This window comes from Mesoplodon densirostris, chromosome 12 (assembly GCF_025265405.1).
Source record: "Mesoplodon densirostris isolate mMesDen1 chromosome 12, mMesDen1 primary haplotype, whole genome shotgun sequence".
Lineage (NCBI taxonomy): Eukaryota > Metazoa > Chordata > Mammalia > Artiodactyla > Ziphiidae > Mesoplodon > Mesoplodon densirostris.
In genome coordinates, this window is record NC_082672.1 from 40,278,032 (window position 1) to 40,299,889 (window position 21,858).

Consider the following 21,858-nt stretch of genomic DNA (forward strand, 5'->3'; position numbering starts at 1 on the left):
TGGGCTTTCCCTTTTGGGGGTTGTTTGTTCATCATCTTGTTCCCATTTTTCCATCAGCTATTTTTCTTTCCCTCTCTATCTTGTAGAAAACCACTCTATTTTCTAGATAGTAATCCCTTATTGTTATTTAATAGTTCAATTATCTTTGTCTGTTCTATTCTGTTTGTTGGCTTTTTTGTTGTTTGGAGATGTAAATCTTTACTTTTAATATAGCAGTCTGTCAGCTTTTTACTTTTGGATTTGAGCTTTTAGAGACTCTGTGAAGAAATCCTTTTTCACTCCTAGGATACAAAAAGATCCTCTTAAATGTTTTCTATTAACTTAGAGTTTTACCTTTCACATTTAGGCATATAATCCATCTGGACTCCTTTTATATGTGGTATAAGGTAGGGACACAATTTTAATTTTTTCCAATAAGCCAATTTTTTCAATGTCGTCTAACAAAAGTAATTTACCCTTTTCATGTTACCTTTTTTTGCAATTATGTCATAAGTTATGTCCTATATGTCTTCTTCTGAGCTTTATTACTAGTGATTAGTTAAATTTTCTGTTCCTACCAAAACCATACCTTTTGTTTTTTTAAATTAATATGCCTTTATACTATCTCCCAATACCTGGTAAAGCAGATTTTCCCTCTTGGTTCTTCTTTAATAGCATTAAGAGAGTATTTAAATCCATTAGACTTACTCATCTCTCCTAGGGAGAGAAAAAAATAAGAAGAGGCAGGAAAACTTCAATAATTGTCAAACAGAAAAAGGAGATTGTAATTGGCTTAACCATTTATTAGTTACTGGACAATCTTTGTGATAATTCAAATGAGGTACATATGTATAGAATGTTGATATATATATATATATATATATATATATATATATATATATATACTCATATACATATGCATTCACATACAGGTATGCATATAATCAGGTCTATAAGATGTGAAGGGATTTGAATTAAAAACCCAAGAATGTCTTACCACCATTCTTTTCATGATGTCTAAAATTAAACTTTTAAAAATTTATTCTTCTAGATAAAGCTGTTTAGACAAATACCTTATGTGAGGAGTGATATCAATAACAAAGGTGATAGCCAAATTAATCCATTATTTTCAAATGGTTAATTATAGGCATCTCAACTTGACTGCTATCTAAAAATATTTTTAACAGTATAGAGAAGAGGAAAGAGTCAGAATAGAGGATGAAAAAGGGGCCCCTTCCATTCCTCTGACCTCTACTCTTCCAGACTATGTCTCTAAATGATTGTCATTGTTGCCACCGCAAGATTAGTATCCCCAAGCATGGTGTAGTATTCCTTTAGAAGGAAACAGCAGTTTTTGCTATTTGGGATGCTGGAAGTATTGCTTTTTATTTTTATATTTGTGGTCGGAATTAAAATATTGCTATTTGATACTATCTTTTTTTACTACATTGCTTGCCCTATCACCTTTGTTAAAAAAACAAAAACAAAAAACAACTAATTCCCGGTTTTCCTGACATGGTGGTTGCCCGAGAATGTCCCAACTGGGATTCAGTCTAGATATTTGATGGTCCTTGTGGAAAAGTCTGATTTAATTAAATGCTCAAGATATCAACCCTGTGGTTTATATGCAACTACTGTCATTCCTTCTGGGCAACTGTTCTTCTCATCTTTCAGGGTCACGGGATTCCATAAAGCAATGATTATTTTCTTTTTGTAAAAATAACAAGTGGAAAGAGAGAAAAAAATATGATAATCGCATAGAGAGGGAGAAGGAAGGAAGAAAGTATGCAAAGAATATAGAAGAGAATTGGGATACGTTGCTACTATTATTCTTTAATAGAAGTACATTTCATAAAGCTATGCGTCCTGCATCTATTTGATGTGGTGAAGGAAAGTTGGCTGAATATAACTTGACCTTTGTTATTTATGTTTTGTCTCCTAATTTCTTCATTTGTAAAACAAATAGAATTTATTATCCATGCCCACATGGAGGGCATGTGGAGAATAAACACAATAACTAGGAAAATACACTCTATGAAGAAAATATATTCTCTAATTCAGGGTTTCTTTTTTTTTTTTTTTTTGCGGTATGTGGGCCTCTCACTGTTGTGGTAAGAGCACAGGCTCCGGACGCGCAGGCTCAGCGGCCATGGCTCACGGGCCCAGCCACTCCACGACATGTGGGATCTTCCCGGACCGGGGCATGAACCCGTGTCCCCTGCATCGGCAGGCGGACTCTCAACCACTACACCACCAGGGAAGCCCCAGGGTTTCATTTTTATTACTCTTACTACGAGCTACAATTTCTTTTTTTTTTTTTTTTTAAATAGAGCACAGATAAATCAAGTATTAGGTTTTTATGGGCCTTAATAACCACTTGCTTTTTTTTTTTTCTTTCTAAACTCCAGATTACTGTATCCTAGAGATACCAGTTATTTGAAGTTCCTGTTATATTTTTGAGATGATTCCATTCTAAGCTATTTGGAATACTCATGTGCTAAATTTTCTTCTATTTTTTGTTTGTTTGATTTGATTTGTTTTTCTTAATTATTAAAATATTTTGCAATCATTGAAAGACTAAAACATAAGCCACCCTTCTATTTTTGGAGAAAATTTTACATACAGCAGAGTGCATGTCAATATCTAGCTCGCCTGTTCTCTCTAGGGTCTTGCTTCAAACAAAATCCGTGAGTCAGCAATGACTTTTGATTTAAAGTTGCTGGATTAGTCTCCACACAATCTACCTGGCAATGAAAGGTTTGTTCCTTCCACCACTTTCAAAAGTTTAAAATGTTACAATACATACAGAGATATCTTTGGGTATTTTCATTACGCTTAATGTCTTTTAATACCTCACCTCATCTCATCGTTTAGCTGTAATTCATTTCTTTTTGCTTTGCACACTGAGAGACTTCTAGTGCAAAAATGGAGAATACTACTGGCATTTTGTGAAGATTATGGATTCTTCACAACTACTCTTTTCTTCCTTGTGCTCCACCTAGGTTATTCCTAAGAGGATCTAGGTATTCACATTCTTTTTTTTTTATTAGTTTCTGCTTTATAACAAAGTGAATCAGTAATACATATACATCTGTTCCCACATCCCTTCCCTCCTGTGTCTCCCTCCCTCCCACCCTCCCCATCCCACCCCTCCAGGCGGTCACAAAGCACCAAGCCGATCTCCCTGTGCTATGCGGCTGCTTCCCACTATCTATCTACCTTACGTTTGGTACTGTATATATGTCCATGACTCTCTTTCGCTTTGTCACAGCTTACCCTTCCTCCTCCCCATATCCTCAAGTCCATTCTCAAGTAGGTCTGTGTCTTTATTCCTGTTTTACCCCTAGGTTCTTCATGATATTTTTTTTTCTTAAATTCCATATATATGTGTTAGCATACGGTATTTGTCTTTCTCTTTCTGACTTACTTCACTCTGTATGACAGACTCTAGGTCTATCCACCTCATTACAAATAGCTCACTTTCGTTTCTTTTTATGGCTGAGTAATATTCCATTGTATATATGTGCCACATCTTCTTTATCCATTCATCCGATGATGGACACTTAGGTTGTTTCCATCTCCTGGCTATTGTGAATAGAGCTGCAATGAACATTTTGGTACATGTCTCTTTTTGAATTATGGTTTTCTCAGGGTATATGCCTAGTAGTGGGATTGCTGGGTCATATGGTAGTTCTATTTTTAGTTTTTTAAGGAACCTCCATACTGTTCTCCATAGTGGCTGTACCAATTCACATTCCCACCAGCAGTGCAAGAGTGTTCCCTTTTTTCCACACCCTCTCCAGCATTTATTGTTTCTAGATTTCTTGAAGATGGCCATTCTGACTGGTGTGAGATGATATCTCATTGTAGTTTTGATTTGCATTTCTCTAATGATTAATGATGTTGAGCATTCTTTCATGTGTTTGTTGGCAGTCTGTATATCTTCTTTGGAGAAATTCCTATTTAAGTCTTCTGCCCATTTTTGGATTGGATTGTTTGTTTTTTTGCTATTGAGTTGCATGAGCTGCTTATAAATTTTGGAGATTAATCCTTTGTCAGTTGTTTCATTTGCAAATATTTTCTCCCATTCTGAGGGTTGCCTTCTGGTCTTGTTTATGGTTTCCTTTGCTGTGCAAAAGCTTTGAAGTTTCATTAGGTCCCATTTGTTTATTTTTGTTTTTATTTCCATTTCTCTAGGAGGTGGGTCCAAAAGGATCTTGCTGTGATTTATGTCATAGAGTGTTCTGCCTATGTTTTCCTCTAAGAGTTTGATAGTTTCTGGCCTTACATTTAGGTCTTTAATCCATTTTGAGCTTATTTTTGTGTATGGTGTCAGGGAATGATCTAATCTCATACTTTTACATGTCCCTGTCCAGTTTTCCCAGCACCATTTATTGAAAAGGCTGTCCTTTCTCCACTGTACATTCCTGCCTCCTTTATAAAAGATAAGGTGACCATATGTCTGTGGGTTTATCTCTGGGCTTTCTATCCTGTTCCATTGATCTGTCTTTCTGTTTTTGTGCCAGTACCACACTGTCTTGATTACTGTAGCTTTGTAGTATAGTCTGAAGTCAGGGAGCCTGATTCCTCCAGCTCCGTTTTTCATTCTCAAGATTGCTTTGGCTATTCGGGGCCTTTTGTTTTTCCAAACAAATTTGGAAATTTTTTGTTCTAGTTCTGTGAAAAATGCCATTGGTAGTTTGATAGGGATTGCATTGAATCTGTAGATTGCTTTGGGTAGTAGAGTCATTTTCACAATATTGATTCTTCCAATCCAGGAGCATGGTATATCTCTCCATCTATTTGTATCATCTTTAATTTCTTTCATCAGTGTCTTATAGTATCTGCATACAGGTCTTTTGTCTCCTTAGGTAGGTTTATTCCTAGATATTTTATTCTTTTTGTTGCAATGGTAAATGGGAGTGTTTTCTTGATTTCACTTTCAGATTTTTCATCATTAGTGTACAGGAATGCCAGAGATTTCTGTGCATTAATTTTGTATCCTGCTACTTTACCAAATTCATTGATTAGCTCTACTAGTTTTCTGGTAGCATCTTTAGGATTCTCTATGTATAGTATCATGTCATCTGCAAACAGTGACAGCTTTACTTCTTTTCCAATTTGGATTCCTTTTATTTCCTTTTCTTCTCTGATTGCTGTGGCCAAAACTTCCAAAACTAAGTTGAATAAGAGTGGTGAGAGTGGGCAGCCTTGTCTTGTTCCTGATCTTAGTGGAAATGGTTTCAGTTTTTCACCATTGAGGATGATGTTGGCTGTGGGTTTGTCATATATGGCCTTTATTATGTTGAGGAAAGTTCCCTCTATGCCTACTTTCTTCAGGGTTTTTATCATAAATGGGTGTTGAATTTTGTTGAAAGCTTTCTCTGCATCTATTGAGATGATCATATGGTTTTTCTTCTTCAATTTGTTAATATGGTGTATCACATTGATTGATTTGCGTATATTGAAGAATCCTTGCATTCCTGGAATAAACCCCACTTGATCATGGTGTATGATCCTTTTAATGTGCTGTTGGATTCTGTTTGCTAGTATTTTGTTGAGGATTTTTGCATCTATGTTCGTCAGTGATATTGGCCTGTAGTTTTCTTTCTTTGTGACATCCTTGCCTGGTTTTGGTATCAAGGTGATGGTGGCCTCATAGAATGAGTTTGGGAGTGTTCCTCCCTCTGCTATATTTTGGAAGAGTTTGGGAAGGATAGGTGTTAGCTCTTTTCTAAATGTTTGATAGAATTCACCTGTGAAGCCATCTGGTCCTGGGCTTTTGTTTGTTGGAAGATTTTTAATCACAGTTTCAACTTCAGTGCTTGTGATTGTTCTATTCATATTTTCTATTTCTTCCTGAGTCAGCCTTGGCAGGTTGTGCATTTCTAAGAATTTGTCCATTTCTTCCAGGTTGTCCATTTTATTGGCATAGAGTTGTTTATAGTAATCTCTCATGATCTTTTGTATTTCTGCAGTGTCAGTTGTTACTTCTCCTTTTTCATTTCTAATTCTATTGATTTGAGTCTTCTCCCTTCTTGATGAGTCTGGCTAATGGTTTGTCAATTTTGTTTATCTTCTCAAAGAACCAGCTTTTAGTTTTATTGATCTTTGCTATCATTTCCTTCATTTCTTTTTCATTTATTTCTGATCTGATCTTTATGATTTCTTTCCTTCCAGTAACTTTGGGGGGTTTTTGTACTTCTTTCTCTAATTGCTTTAGGTGCAGGGTCCGGTTATTTACTCGAGATGTTTCCTGTTTTTTAAGGTGGGATTGTATTGCTATAAACTTCCCGCTTAGAACTGCTTTTGCTGCGTCCCATAGGCTTTGGGTCGTCGTGTCTCCATTGTCATTTGTTTCTAGGTATTTTTTAATTTCCTCTTTGATTTCTTCAGTGATCACTTTGTTATTGAGTAGTGTATTGTTTAGCCTCCATGTGTTTGTATTTTTACAGATCTTTTCCTGTAATTGATGTCTAGTCTTATAGCATTGTGGTCAGAAAAGATACTTGATACAATTTCTATTTTCTTAAATTTACCAAGGCTTGATTTGTGACCCAAGATATGATCTATCCTGGAGAATGTTCCATGAGCACTTGAGAAAAATGTGTATTCTGTTGTTTTTGGATGGAATGTCCTATAAATATCAATTAAGTCCATCTTGGTTAATGTATTATTTAAAGCTTGTGTTTCCTTGTTTATTTTCATTTTGGATGATCTGTCCATTGGGGAGAGTGGGGTGTTAAAGTCCCCTACTATGATTGTGTTACTGTCGATTTCCCCTTTTATGGCTGTTAGTATTTGCCTTATGTATTGAGGTGCTCCTATGTTGGGTGCATAAATATTTACAATTGTTATATCTTCTTCTTGGATCGATCCCTTGATCATTATGTAGTGTCCTTCTTTGTCTCTTCTAGTAGTCTTTATTTTAAAGTCTATTTTGTCTGATATAAGAATTGCTACTCCCGCTTTCTTTTGATTTCCATTTGCATGGAATATCTTTTTCCATCCCCTTACTTTCAATCTGTATGTGTCTCTAGGTCTGAAGTGGGTCTCTTGTAGACAGCATATATATGGGTCTTGTTTTTGTATCCATTCAGCCAATCTGTGTCTTTTGGTGGGAGCATTTAGTCCATTTACATTTAAGGTAATTATTGACATGTATGTTCCTATTCCCATTTCCTTAATTGTTTTGGGTTCGTTATTGTAGGTCTTTTCCTTCTGTTGTGTTTCTTGCCTAGAGAGTTTCCTTTAGCTTTTGTTGTAAAGCTGGTTTGGTGGTGCTGAACTCTCTCAGCTTTTGCTTGTCTGTAAACGTTTTAATTTCTCCATCAAATCTGAATGAGATCCTTGCTTGGTAGAGTAATCTTGGTTGCGAGTTTTTCTCCTTCATCACTTTAATTATGTTCTGCCACTCCCTTCTGGCTTGTAGAGTTTCTGCTGAGAGGTCAGCTGTTAACCTGATGGGGGGTCCCTTGTGTGTTATTTGTTGTTTTTCCCTTGCTGCTTTTAATATGATTTCTTTGTGTTTAATTTTTGACAGTTTGATTAATATGTGTCTTGGCGTATTTCTCCTTGGATTTATTCTGTATGGGACTCTCTGTGCCTCCTGGACTTGATTAACTATTTCCTTTCCCATATTAGGGAAGTTTTCAACTATAATCTCTTCAAATATTTTCTCAGTCCCTTTCTTTTTCTCTTCTTCTTCTGGAACCCCTATAATTCGAATGTTGGTGCGTTTAATGTTGTCCCAGAGGTCTCTGAGACTGTCCTCTGTTCTTTTCATTCTTTTTTCTTTATTTTGCTCTGCATCAGTTATTTCCACTATTTTATCTTCCACCTCACTTATCCGTTCTTCTGCCTCAGTTATTCTGCTATTGATTCCATCTAGAGTATTTTTCATTTCATTTATTGTGTTTTTAATCAATGCTTGATTCATCTTTAGTTCTTCTAGGTCCTTGTTAACTGTTTCTTGCATTTTGTCTATTCTATTTCCAAGATTTTGGATCTTGGAAATAGAATCTTGGATCATCTTTACTATCATTATTCTGAATTCTTTTTCAGGTAGACTGCCTATTACCTCTTCATTTGTTAGATCTGGTGGGTTTTTATCTTGCTCCTTCACCTGCTGTGTGTTTTTCTGTCTTCTCATTTTGCTTATCTTACTGTGTTTGGGGTCTCCTTTTTGCAGGCTGCAGGTTCATAGTTCCCATTGTTTTTGGTGTCTGTCCCCTGTGGCTAAGGTTGTTTCAGTAGGTTGTGTAGGCTTCCTGGTGGGGGGGACTACTGCCTGTGTTCTGGTGGATGAGTCTCGATCTTGTCTTTCTGGTGGACAGGTCCACATCTGGTGGTGTGTTTTGGGGTACCTGTGGCCTTATTATGTTTTTAGGCAGCCTCTCTGCTAATGGGTGGGGTTGTGTTCCTGTCTTGCTAGTTGCTTGGCATAGGGTGACCCACACTGTAGCTTGCTGGTTGTTGACTGAAGCTGGGTGCTGGTGTTGAGATGGAGATCTCTGGGAGATTTTTGCCACTTGATATTATGTGGAGCTGGGGGGTCTCTTGTGGACCCGTGTCCTGAATTTGGCTCTCCCACTTCAGAGCCACAGCAGTGACTCCTGGCTGCAGCACCAAAAACCTTTCATCTACCTGGCTCAGAATAAAAGGGAGAAAAAGTAGAAAGAAAGAATTAGTAGAAGAAAAAAAGAGAGAAAGAAAGAAAGGAAGAAGGTAACAAAGGAAGGAAGGAAGGAAGAAAGAAAGAAAGAAAAGAGGGAGGGAGGGAGGAAGGAAAGAAAAAGAAAGAGTGAATGGAAGAAGGGAGGGAGGGAGGGAGGAAGGAAAGAAAGAAAGATAGAAAGACAGGAGGGAGGGAGGGAGGAAGGAAAGAAAGAAAGAAAGAAAGACAGGAGGGAGGGAGGATGGACAGAAAGAAAGAAAGAAAGAAAGGAGGGAAGGAGGGAGGAAGGAAAGAAAAAGAAAGAGTGAAAGGATGAAGGGAGGGAGGGAGGGAGGAAGGAAGGAAAGAAAGAAAGACAGGAGGGAGGGAGGGAGGAAGGAAGGAAAGAAAAAGAAAGAGTGAAAGGAAGAAGGGAGGGAGGAAGGAAAGAAAGAAAGACAGGAGGGAGGGAGGGAGGAAGGAAGGAAAGAAAAAGAAAGAGTGAAAGGAAGAAGGGAGGGAGGGAGGAAGGAAAGAAAGAAAGAAAGACAGGAGGCAGGGAGGGAGGGAGGAAGGAAAGAAAAAAGAGTGAAAGGAAGAAGGGAGGGAGGGAGGAAGGAAAGAAAGACAGACAGGAGGGAGGGAGGGAGGGAAGAAGGATGGAAAGAAAGAAAGGAGGGAGGGAGGAAGGAAGGAAAGAAAAAGAAAGAGTGAAAGGAAGAAGGGGGGAGGGAGAAAGGACGGAAAGAAGGAAAGAAAGAAAGGAGGGGGAGGAAGGAAAGAAAAAGAAAGTGAAAGGAAGAAGGGAGGGAGGGAGGAAGGAAAGAAAGAAAAAGAGAGAAAGGGGCGGAGGGAGGGAGGGAGGAAGGGAATGTAGGAGAAATAGAAAGAGAGAAAATAAAGTAAAATAGAATAAAGTATAAAATATAGTAGGGTTATTAAAAATAAAAAAGTAATTATTGAAAAAAAAAAAAACGGACCGACAGAACCCTGGGACCTATGGTGGAAGCAAAGCTATACAAAGAAAATCTCCCACAGAAGCATACACATACACATTCACAAAAAGAGAACAGGGGGAAAAAATCGAAAATCTTGCTCTCAAAGTCCACCTCCTTAATTTGGGATAATTCGTTGTAAAAAGAGGAAAAGGGAAAAAATATTAAATCTTGTCCTCAAAGTCCACCTCCTCAATTTGGGATGATTCGCTGTCCATTCATGCACTCCACAGACGCAGGGCACATCAAGCGGACCGTGGAGCTTTAATCCGCTGCCTCTGAGGCTGCACAGAGAGATTTCCCTGTCTCTTCTCTGCTCTCACAGCTCCCGGGTCTCAGCCTTGGACTGGGCCCCGCCTCTGCGCGTAGGTCGCCGGAGGGCGTCCGTTCTTTGCGCAGACAGGACGGGTTTAAAGGAGCCGCTGATTGGGGGCTCTGGCTCACTCAGGCCGAGGGGAGGGAGGGGCATGCAGTGCGGGGCGGGCGTGTGGTGGCAGAGGCCGGCGTGACATTGCACCAGCCCAAGGCGCTCAGTGCGCTTTCCCGGGGAAGCCGTCCCTGGGACCCGGAACCCCAGCAATGGCGGGCTGCACAGGCTCCCCGGAAGGGGGGGTGGACAGTGACCTGTGCTCGCACACAGTCCTTGTGGCGGCGGCAGCAGCAGTCCCACGCCCATCTCCGGGGTCCGCGCCTTTAGCTGCGGCTCGCGCCCGTCTCTGGAGCTCCTTTAAGCAGCGCTCTTTATGCCCTCTCCTCACGCACCAGGAAACAAAAGGGAAGAAAAAGTCTCTTGCCTCTTCGGCAGCTCCAGACTTTTTCCCCAGACTCCCTCCGGGCCAGCCGTGGCGCACTAGACCCTTCAGGCTGTGTTCACGCCGCCAACCCCAGTCCTCTCCCTGTGCTCCTACCGAAGCCCGAGCCTCAGCTCCCAGCCCCGCCCGCCATGGCGGCCGAGCAGACAAGCCTCTCGGGCTGGTGTGTGCCTGAGGGCACCGATCCTCTGTGCGGGAATCTCTCCGTTTTGCCCTCCACACCCCTGTTGCTGTGCTCTCCTCTGCTACTCCGAGGCTTTCCCCCTCCGCCACCCACAGTCTCCGCCCGCGAAGGGGCTTCTAGTGTGTGGAAACCTTTCCTCCTTCACGGCTCCCTCCCACTGGTGCAGGTCCCGTCCCTATCCTTTTGTCTCTGTTTAGTCTTTTTTCTTTTGCCCTACCCAGGTATGTGGGGAGTTTCTTGCCTTTTGGGGAGTCTGAGGTCTTCTGTCAGCGTTCAGTAGGTGTTCTGTAGGAGTTGTTCCACGTGTAGATGAATTTCTGATGTATCTGTGGGGAGGAAGGTGATCTCCGCCTCTTACTCTTTCGCCATCTTCCTGCCTTCTCTAGGTATTCATATTCTTGGGTGAGGTTAGTCCTGTTCTGGCTTCACTGATGGTTAATGGTATCCTTATATCTGCTGAAGGGTGGTAGATGATATGATAATCGCAAAAACTAATATCTATTTGAGGCTCTAGCATTTCCACATAATATAGTGCTAATATAGTTTGCTAATAGATGCAAACTCCATAGGATTAAGAACCACAGAATTTTACACTCAGATGAGACTTTTGGCCTCCTTGGTATCCCACATACAACAAACACCCCCAAAACAATTGTTGATTGAATGACCTGTTTAAAAGTTCCTAAAGTGGTAATATCAATAAGACTGGTAATATCTGTCCCTGTGACAGGATTTTAATAGATTTGATTTAAATAAATGCCCTCTTCAAACTATGTCATGGAAGCAACTACATATTCTGCCTAATTCTAAAGTCAGGTCTAATGTGTTCTGCAATTTCTTTAACAGAGAGTAATGCCTTTTACAACATTTTCCTAGTGTAATTATCTATTGATGCATAAACATACTGGTGAAAGAATATTGTTTGGTGAGATTCATTCTTGGTGAACCTATTTTGGATCCATATTTTCATTTTCAGTATTTCTAATTTATGGCTCAAATGTACAACTCCCTTTTTCTTTTGACAAATTGTTATAATATCTGTCCATTCCTCATACCTATCTCTCTATGAATTTTCACAATCTGAATCATTACCAAGAATGTTAATAGAATTCAGTCTGTGATTTATTTCATTATCTTGGAATGAAATTCAGCAGGAGACTCAATTCATATAAAGTGATTACAAGTTTTCTTTCTCTGAAGCACAAAAACATGATGGTCAATTCATTAAGCTCTAGAGCCAAGCTGCGTGGGATTAAATCTACTAACTGTGATCTTAAGAGAGATATTTAACTTGTCTGAGCCTCTGATTCCATCTGGAAAATTTAAAGATAAAACAAATATAAGACAAAAACATCACTACCTTGTATAATGTGACAATTATGTAAAACACTTACAGCAGCCCACATTCAGTGATTAAGTCAGGGACTGACCTGGGACACTCAGGCTGACAATACCCGTCCCAGAGACCCCACAGGATGGCCAAGGTCTCAGTGGGCCTGCATCACAGTTCGACTTCTTCCTCTGCCCAGTTCTTTTCCTCCTTCCTTTTATAAATGTTGATCCCTAACAAACAGTTTGAAACCCAAACTACCTCAGCATCGGAATATAATCAGATGTTTCCAGAGAACCCAACATGCAACATCAGCTCATCAGAAAACTCCCAGAAGTTTCCTATGTACGTTTCCCTTCATATTCCTTATTGGAGTAGTTCACACTCTCCCAACATAATTTTAAGTCAAATTCATACTTTTGGTCTAAATTCATGTAATTATACCATCTCCTATTTCAAATTTTTGCTTATACATGTCCTCAATTTTTTAAGAAGCAATATCTAACGTCCCATTATAAACTAATATAGGTAGGAAAATTAGAACTTTTTTTAAAAGAGTACAAGAAAAATTAAAATAACCAATAATCACTGTCATGACATTAGAATCAAGCTATAGGCTTTATTTGTAAGTCACTGTTCTTCTGTTTCACGTAAAGGAAATGTAGTCCTGTGCTGTACATTCATGTAAGTAGTATATCAATATGCTTTTTTGACTAATGATAATTGCTAACCTATACCAAAAGCTTATGTGCCAGATATTATTCTAAGTTCTTTTTGGGTATGTCTCATTCTGCATATTGAATAAGTATATGATGTAGTAAGTATTATTTCTCCATTTTAGGCATGAGGAAAGTGATGCCCTGAGAACTTAAGCCATTTGCCAGAAGCCACACAGTGTGTAAGTGGCAGAGCTGGGATTCAAACCCAGCCACGTGACTCAGTCCATGTTCTTCCAAACCTAAAAACTACAACCTTTTTTTTGCTTAAAGTACTTGATATTTGACACTGTTGGGTGAGGAAACCGTCTAAAATCTAGGGCCCCTCAAATATCTCTACTTTCATATTTTCTACCATACTTAAAGTTCTACATCTCAGCACCATAGATTACAGAGTCATAAGACAGAGCCTCCATCTTACAAGTGATCTAGTGGGAAATGAAGATGAGAAAAACTGACCTGAATGTACAAGAGTAAAATAAGTGCTATCATGGTGTAAAGTAAATTGCAGTTATAAAAAAGGGAAAAGAATTCCAAATGGATCTCCTGAGAGGAGGATTAAGTCTCAGGAATTGCTAAACTATGAAGGAAAAGCTTTCCAGACTGAGGTAAGCATAACAAGCAAAAATATGTGAACATAACAGAGCCCGTGTAAAGGATGGTGGAGAAACCTACTAAGATACTGTAGATTTATTTTATTTTACCAAACGGATTCTTCCTGAACAACTGCATGAAATTTGAATTTTTATAACCTAAACCACATTCTAAACTACTGAGGCACTATCTAAATGAAATAATTTAACCTTAAGTAAAGCTAAGGAATCCTTTCTAGAGTCTAAAATCACACCTTTTCTTTTTAGAAAATGTACTTAGTGATTCTATCTTTTCTTATGTTTGGATTTTAACACAATGGAATCAGTCCTTTATTGCTTTATGTAGTATTCTTTGTAATTCATTGTTTTGCTTTTCTTTTCTTTTTGCAATGTTTTCTTGTTTATATTTTCTTTTGTTTTGTTGTCATGGCTGTATTTTTCATATTTCCTTTTCTAAGTCTGTAAATACTGCATACCAAAAAAATACACAAAAAAGGTCCCAAAATGATTTCAAAATCAAATTTATTTTTCTGTAATTTGATTTATAGGTAATGCGGAAGAAAGACTCAGGGAACATTTAAAAATAACTCCCTAATTACTAATAGATGAAAATGTATTGGCTAAATTTAGCCATGGAATTCAGGCAGCTGATTATGTTGGAAATGTAATTGCATGCTTACATAGGTGGATACATCCCCTTTCTAAACTGACCCACTCAACACTTCGGTGTTCACATTTGTCATGTTTCCATGTACATACATAATATTGGCTACAAGTATTAAAGGAAATAAAATTATCTAGCTAAAAATACCTAAGAACTTTCAACCTTTAAAACCTTATGCTTTGGGGACTTCCCTGGTGGTGCAGTGGTTAAGACTCTGAGCTCCCAATGCAGGGGGGTCCAGGTTCAATCCCTGGTCAGGGAACTAGATCCAAATGCATGTCACAACTAAGAGTTCACATGCCACAACCAAGGAGCCCGAGAGCCGCAACTAAGACCTGGCACAACCAAAGAAAGAAAGAAAGAAAGAAAATTAAATAAATTTAAAAAAACTGATGCTTTAAAAGATATTATTGACAGATTATCTTTGACAGGCATTATTCTACTTTGTAAAAATCTTGTCTTTGCTTTCTTCATCATTTTCAAAGATAAAAGGTGATTCTGGTCCTGAAGAGCAGCATCCAAAGAAGATAGGTCTCTCTCTAAAAGGTACTGATCTTTAATTTTGAGTTTGCTTCACCCTTGATTGTCTCAAACACTTTCCATGCACCCAGGATCCGTCATCAATTAGGTGACTGTCCATATGGATGACCATCCAGCCTCTTAGCTCCTATATACCTTAACCTCCTCACACCAGTAACCTTCAATTCTTCCCTACATTTATGACCACATTTTGAACCTTCTTATCACCTACGGATTTTCCATCTCTGAAATCCATATTTTAAATATCCAAGACTCTAAACACAACCTTATTTATTCACTATGTCAACAAATATTGATTTCACGTCTACTATATGCCAGGCAGTGTTATATATATTATATACGTATATGTATAATATATATATAAAGGACAATGTGATGAACAAGAAACATGCTATATGGGAAAACAGACAATAAAAAAGTAAACCAAGAGTTAACAAGATAATTTCTGATAGTTATAAATGCTAGAAAGGAAGTGGAGAAGGGTGAGGTGGCAGACAATAATGACATTGGTGGAGGGAGGCTACTTTACCTAGGTTGGTTTGGGCATAGCCCCTCTGAGAGGTCACATCACCTAAGATATAAGGAGTAGAAAAAACCATATAAAAAGAAAAGGAAAATGCAAAGAGCAGAGTGAACAGCATGTGCAGAGGCCCTGAATTGGAGAAATCTTGACTGTTTCAAGAACAAAAATAGAAAAATGTTAGCTTAGAGTAGTGAAAGAAAGTAAGATAATTGTACAAGATGAGGGTAGAGAATTAAGTGGAGACATGTATGGGACAGTAACTTTTAAAATTTTATTCTAAATACAATGAAAAGCTTTTGTAGGATGTTCAGCTTGAGAACATGATCTGGTTTTTATTTTTGAATGATTACTCTGTCTACTGTGTACAAGTTTCATGAAAGAGGGCTAAAAGTAGAATCAGGAAACAAATGTAAAGGTCTTTACAAGTGCGCAGGCAGATACAAAATTGTCTGGAACTGTGGTGCAGGTGGTAAAGATGGAGGGAGATAAGTGGATGGATTTGAGAGATATTTTGAAGTGTAATTAAAGGTATGCCAAGAGGGACTTCCCTGGTGGTGCAGTGGTTAAGACTCCATGCTCCCAATGCAGGGGGCCCTGGTTCAATCCTTGGTTAGGAAACTAGATCCCACATGCATGCTGCAACTAAGAGTTTGCATGCCACAACTAAGGAGCCCATCTGCCACAACTAAGACCCAGCACAACCAAATAAATAAATATTTTTTTAAAATGATATGCCAAGATTTGCTCTTGGTTTGCATATTTTCTATAAAAGAGAAGATGCAATGATAAATGACTCTTAAATTTTTCCTGAACAGCTGGATGGAGACTTTTTTTAAAATTTTGAGATAGAAAAGATTAGAAGTGGGAAGACTGGGGAGTAAATCAAGGGTACCATTTTTGGATATGCTAAAGCTGAGCTGCTCCTTTAAAATGGAAATAAATATCAAGTAGCCAGTTGGCTATATGAGACTGGAGCTCAGTTAATTAATGTTGAGCAATTACTATGTGTCTAATACTGAGGAAAAATTACTGAGGAAACAAGGATTTTTAACATGGGAGAGGAGGGCATGATATTTGAATGATCACCAATAGTAGAAATGGTAGACTTACTAGGTGTCTCTGGAAGACAGATTCTAGAACAGTGATGGAACATTATAGACAGGCAGATTATGGTTTAATGTAGAACTTTCCAATAATTAAAACTTTTTATCTGTGGAAAGGATTTGCATTGGTCTTAAATTTAATCACAGAGTAGTACATTTTCTTTCACTGGACTTCTTCAAACTCAGAACTCTGGGACAGGATCACTGCATTAGTAGAGAAGCTGAAGAGGATTGATACCTCTCTGGAAAGCTCTGCTGTAAAATTTGGAGTGCTTTTTAGAGCAGAAACACAGAGAAGAACTAACTTCTATGCTTCACCAAATATGTGCCAAGCATAGTGAGGCAGCATTAATGCTTACTGCCAAGTAATTTTTGTATCAGCTCTTTGAGGTAAGATTGTTCCTGTCTTTTACATAGTGAATATATATGAAATAATTGACAAATAAATACAGAAAGCAGGTAGAATTCAAAATGTCTAAAAGCTTTTATGCTGCTAGCTCTGGATTGGAGAATGTGAATTGGTCCTGGGGCCAGATGCATTTCCCATTATTTCCATCAGGGTCTCGTCTTTCCTCAGCATAACCCACCCAAAGGAGATTCTAATTCTGCAAGCTTGAGTCCTACCCAGACATCTGTAAGAAGTTTTATTCTTTGTGCCCACTGGGCTCCAGCACTAGGGAAAATGAGTGAGGAATTTCCCAGTCTGCCTCTAGAACTTGTGCTTGCTTCATAGAAGCAGGAACAGAGCCGAACATATCCTGCCCAACAATGTAAACACTACCAAATATTCCATCTGCTCATGACCAGATAAAACAACCCTCCTGTTACAGGAAAGAGTGAGCAAGGAGGGAGAGAGGCCAAAAGTGTTATTTTTGTGGCGATCCCCTAATGGAAACAGAAGAGTGACTGTCTCTGAATATCAGGATTTTTAGATTACTTTCTTATATAGATATTGCTTGACTATATTAAAATGAACATGTGTTTTCACTAAACCTGTAATTTACATTATCTTCTATTTTGTCTTTCAAAACTTCTCATGTGTTCTTCCAACAGAACGTGTGTTCTGTGCCTATCCCACTTAGGTGCTACAAAACAACAATATTTATCATTTGAAACCTAATCAACCTGTCACTCTTAAATTATCCCCTGTCCCCACTGAACAATAACTGTACCTACCATATATTTAAATTACCTGTTCACTTGTATTTCTACCAGCCAGAGAAACTGTTAGCTCCTTAGGGGACTTGGTCTCCATCTGGCATCCCCAGGACCACAAATAGCACCAGAACCTAATAGCTGCCCAATATATTTTTATCAGATTGAATTAACTATTATTCCCTAGCTGGATGCCAATGGGCTGATAAGCAAGGACACCAGCTACGCCTGGGTCTCAGGGCTCTCATCCTAATCCCACAGGGTTTTGGCCCCAGGGGCATAATCCGTATCACCTACTCAGATGGCTTTCCTTTAACTTGAATTTGGAGAAAGGCAGAATCCTAAACATTTCTGAGAACTAGTATAAGGCTGCTGGCCCAGAGAACAAGGCTTGCCTTCTGATGAAACTTTACCAATACTTTTCCTTCCTAGTATTTGTCTTTCAAACAAAGCTGCTTTTAAGACAGAACTCTGTGCTCTCTGAAAGTACAGAGGCAATTGGCAGTCCCTCTGTGTTGGTGTATTTTTAATTAGAGCAGGGCAATATGCTTTTATTTCCCTACACTTAAAAAATAAATAAATCACCCATGGGGCTGAGAGTTTCACATTCTCTTCTTAGATGAGAGGTGCACTTTTTAAAATACGTCAATAAAATTTTATTTGGCCACTTTAAAAAAAAAGAAAAAAAAACCCAACTTGTTGAAAAGCAGTTGCAGTTTGCTTGCCTTTTCTGGTAAAAGAACATGTTTTTGAGGGGGCAGGACGCTTAGTAATTAGGAGCCCAGACTCTGAGCCAAATTGCTCAGCCTGGTTCCACCACCTCCTTGTTTAACTCTAAGCAAGTCATTTGTTCCCTCTGAGCCTCAGTTACCTCCTTTGTAGGATAAACCCATCTCACAGCATTATGGTGGGATTAAATATCGGGTAAGTTTTAAAGTGATTGGAAATAGATCAGTGATCCCTAGTACTGAGGTTTAGCTACGATTAACATTCTTACCTAGAAAATGTGATTGACCTAATTTCATATAGTTTTAAAGGACAGGTTTAAAACTTAGAGTTAAATATGTCCATAAGATCCATTATGAACAGTTGATTTCTTCTCTGCTTAAAATGGAAAAGAAATTTAACAGAAATCAACAACTGAAAATGTACTCACATGCAATAGGTTCTTGTCTCTGCTCTCGATTGGGAATGTGCCCTGTAGTTAATGATATCCTGCCTGGTTTTCAGTCTATTTGCTGAAATTCCTGCTGTCAATGTCATGGCGTAAGAAGTGTCTCCTACCATCAGTGTCGGGACATAAGAACTACTTTACAAGTCAGTCTTCATTGTCAATGTATGTCATACCTTTGTGTTAAAACAGGAGAGAGTTTGACCATCGAATGTTCAGTGAGGAGGAAAAAAGTACAGCGAATGTGCCCTGAAGGATTATTTTCAACCACAGCCAAAAGTCAACACTCCACCTGAGTGATTTCCCATACACTCTCCCACAGCCCGTCTCCTGCCACCCCGTCATCTTCTGTATCCTGACCCCTTAGGGCCTTCTAAACATGTAAAAGAAGACTGAAAAAGAGCCTTTGCTTTCTCGCCTCTCAATTTTCTCTTGGAATCACTCTAATCAGGTTTGTGTTGTCACCATATAACTGAAACTGCCCTTGTAAAAGTCCTCAAAAACCTCCGTTAGTTTCCTATCCTCATCTTACTCTACCTATTTGAGCCATCAACAGTATTGACACAGTTTTACCACTTCCGTGAAACACTTTTCATCTCTTGGCTCTCAGCATGCAAGGTTCTCCTGGTTTTTCCTCCAACCTCAATGGTTTCTCCTTCTCGGTCTCCTTTTCTGGCTTAGTCTTTGGCCTTCTTTGGCTTCTAATTTTAATCTCTCCCTAAGCTATGTCATCCTGCCTAATGGGTATAAATGTCATCAATATGCCAATGACTCACAAATTTATTTCTTTGGCTGTGATGGTTTTAAAACACACTCACAAATATTTTGCTGCGTCTCCTGCGAAAGATGGAATATACTTCTCCTCCCTTTGAATATGAGCCAACCTTAGTGACTCACTTCTAATGAACAGAGGCAAATGTGAAGCTGTGGGATTTCTGAGAGTTGGTTAGGAAAGGTGATACAGCTTCACACTGGTCCTACCTCTCTCTCTCTTGAGATGTGCACCCTTGAAACCCAGCCCCCAGGCTGTGAAGAAATCCAGCAGCCAGATGGCTAGGCCATGTGTAGGTGCTCTGACCCAGCCCCAGTAGATGGCTGATGGCCATTATCATCCCCAACCACACATATGAGTAAGTGAGACTTTAGACGATCCCAGGCTGCAGCCTCCCGGTTCCCCAGTTAATGCTGAATGAAGCAGAAACAAATCCCCACCGGGGCTTCCCTGATGGCGCAGTGGTTAAGAATCCACCTGCCAATGCAGGGGACAGGTTCAAGCCCTGGTCCGGGAAGACCTCACATGCCGCGGAGCAACTAAGCCTGTGCGCCACAACTACTGAGCCTGCGCTTTAGAGCCTGTGAACCACAACTACTGAGCCCACGTGCCACAACTACTGAAGCCCACGTGCCTAGAGCCTGTGCTCCACAACAAGAGAAGCCAGTGCAATGAGAAGCCTGCGTACCACAAGTAGGAGTAGCCCCCTCCCGCTGCATCTAGAGAAAGCCTGCATGCAGTAATGAAGATCCAAAATGCAGCCAATAAATAAATAAATTAAAAAAAAAGAATTATTATAAGTCCCCATCAATCCCTGCTCAAGTTGAAGGTTTGAAACAAAATACTTGTTGCTATTGTTTTAAGCCATTAAGCTTTGGGGATTTTCTTACTCAGCAATAACCAGAGCACTATCTAGACCCTTCCTCTGTATTCCAGAGCCTGCCCACTCAATAGCCTCATTTCAATATATGATAGAAAATTCAACTTCTTATGGCAAAAAAAAACTCGATTTCCTCTACCAACTGACTCCTCCCCTGTTCTTCCCTGTCTTAGTCTAAGGCACCACCACTCAGGCAAAAACCTGCAAATCATCCTTGAATAAGGCCTCCTCCTCATTCCACTCATCCAGTCTATCAACAAATCTTGCAGTAACTACCTTCAAAATATACCACTAATATGGCCATTTCTAACTGCCTGCCCCAGTACCTCTTGTAACCAGCACCACCGTCTTCTCTTATAATGTCTGGAGCAGTACAATAGCCTTCTAAAGTGTTTCCCAAGTTTACCCTGATACACCCTATTCACTGGAAAAGCATCTTCTGTCAACATACTTGAATGGCGTCCCATCACACTTACCATAATATCTGGGGTCTTACTGTGGCCTACAAGGTCACACATGAATGGGCTCCTGCCTTCGGCTCCAATTTCATCTCCTACCACTTACTCACTTGGTTCATTTGCTTTTGTCACACTGCCTTTTTGCTTTTCCTGGAACAGGCTACACTCATTCCTGTTCCTGGCTGCCTGGTTTTTCCTGTCTCGAAGTCTCTTCTCCACAGATCACATGACTAATTATTTCCAGACATTCAGGTCTCTGCTCATATATCATCTTTTCAAAAAGGCTTTTCTCTAGATGTTAAGTCCTTCATTGGCCTCTATTACTTTCTATTCCCTTGTGGTCTTTTTCTCTTTAATGCACATTTCCCTGTCTGAAATCACATTTATTTGTTTACTGTTGATGCTCTCCCAGATGTGAATTTAGGTTTCCTGAGCTCAGGGACTTTCTTTATGTTAATATAATCCTCAGTGCCAAGGGGAATGCCTTCCACAGCTGTGCACAGTCTATACATATCTGATAAATAAGCTTTATTCAATAAAAATTATAGTTTAATCAATTAATACACAATACTTGATTAGATTAGTTTGGATTAAAAATCTATGATGTGTTTTATTAATATCCAAGCTATTTCCATCAAGGAGAATTTGTTTTCTCTATGTTGAGGCCTTTCTGGTTGAACTGATTTGACTCTGGCTTATTTTGAGTTAATTTACAGTGATAATGTTACACAAGATCCTTGGATGTAAAACAATTATTAAACATTAAAATATGTAATGCAGCATCAATACTGAACTTCACTTTGGTTTTTTTTTGTTTGTTTTGGTTTATGTTTTCTTATTTTTTTTGGCTGTGATGCACGGCTTGTGTAATCTTAGTGCAACCAGGGATCAAACGTACACCCTCGGCAGTGAAAGCCCAGAGTCCTAACAACTGGACCGCCAGGGAATTCCCCTGAACTTCACTTTAGCCTGGAGTTATTTACATATTCATATGTAAATTTTTCTTGCCTTATCACTGTATTGTTTTCTTGTTTAGATATTGTAAAGAACTGGGTGAGACGAAAGACAGTTTATTGCTCTCAGAAATATTAGTAACCAGGATATCAGCATTTTCTTGCACTGGTTCCCTGAGCCCCAATTCCCAGAGGGCAGCATGACAAAGGTCAAGTGACACCTGCACATGTAGTGGGTTGTATTGTAGGAGAGAAACTCTGATCTTTTATAATGGACTGCAAGCAAATCTGCCCAGTCTTGCCTCAGAGAGAGATATTTTCCTTATTAAACTGCACAATAAATGAAATTGCCTTCTCTTCCAGAGATAAAACAT